The sequence below is a fragment of the Pygoscelis adeliae genome, unplaced genomic scaffold (genome assembly GCF_000699105.1).
Source record: "Pygoscelis adeliae isolate BGI_AS28 unplaced genomic scaffold, ASM69910v1 Scaffold178, whole genome shotgun sequence".
NCBI classification, from domain to species: Eukaryota; Metazoa; Chordata; class Aves; order Sphenisciformes; family Spheniscidae; genus Pygoscelis; species Pygoscelis adeliae.
The window spans coordinates 2,636,042-2,637,427 of record NW_008825323.1 but is presented as its reverse complement, the minus strand read 5'-3'; positions in this window follow the sequence as shown (position 1 = coordinate 2,637,427).

Below are 1,386 nucleotides of genomic sequence, written 5' to 3'. Positions count from 1 at the left end.
CGGCGGGGCGGGCTGGGGGGACGGCGGGAAGGCACCGAGCCCTCGCCTATTTCTCCCCTGAAACGAATACCTGGCCAAGCTTAGCTGGCGAGAAATTCAGAGCTCAGGGCGGGCACAGCTCCGGCGGGAGGGCGATTGTCACGGCTCCCTTCCCAGCCAGATGAAGTTTTGTTGGCTTTTTTTTTTTTTTTTTTTTTTAATTTCCCGGAAAGGTAGAGGGGATTTGTTAGCGTTTGAGTAACCGGAGTTAGAACAAAAGCCAAACTCTTTAGCATATAAGTTTTCATTATCAGCTTTCAACCTTGCAAAACTAGAGCCATTTGCTTAACTTAATCCGTAACATATGTTTGCAACAGTAGCAGATTTTATTTTTTTTTTTTTTTTTTTTGGTGCGTGCGGTTTGGAGCTGATCAAGTTGTAAATTTTCCGCCTTAGGTTTTCAGCGCCTCCTAGTTACAGCCTAACACCTATTGAGAGAGAGCGAGACTCCACAAAGATCCCACGGCGCCAAACCCGAACGATCCCATCCAAAATCCCTAATAAAGTTTACCGATCAGGCCACTCAAACCCCTTCGGATTCATCCCACCGAGACAGGAGCTGCCACCTTTCTGAGAAAAGGAGTTCAAATGAGCAATTCGGCATCACCCCCGTCCCGCCTCGTCTGCGAGGCAGCGTCTGGTGATTCACTGTTTACTATTACTTTTCCCCGTCTCGTAGGCCACTTTCCTCAAGGTATCTCAGGAATGATGCAAATGGTGGAAGCCTCCCAGTTCGATTAATAACAGATATAAGAACAGCGACCGCGCTGGCGGTGGTGACAGCGCAGACCCACGGTCCACAGCCTGATTCGCTCTCCGTCGGTTTTATCTCCTACAATAACTTTTTAAATATCTGTCCTGCAGGAAGATAATTTCTTCTGCACAGAACTGACGTTCAGTCGTTAAGTATGGGGGCTGTAAGGGAGCCCTAACGGGGCGAGGAGTGGTTTTGGAAAACACCCCCACCCCCACCCGCTATTTAGCGTTACCAGCCTTTACCTCGCGTGTTGACACTTGCCTCGGAGAAGAAAAAAAATGATAAAAAAAACCACGCAGAACGCCTCACAGCCCTGAAAAGATCAAAGGCCCGTATTTGATTTTATGGCACTTGCACTTTGGATGCATCACAATTGTTTTGATGGGTTAATGACAGAGTGACACGGAGGCTAACTCCGGATGGCGTGATGATATTCCCGCTGAAACGAGACCCGGGGAGCCTTTTCCACGGCACCGACGGCGGATCAGCCTCAGCCCGCGGATCTGCCCCCCCCAGGTGCGCGCCTGCGGGGCCTGAGGCAATTCGCCAGGTGGTTTAGGACACGCGTGGGCGTGAGAGAGCTCCCCCCC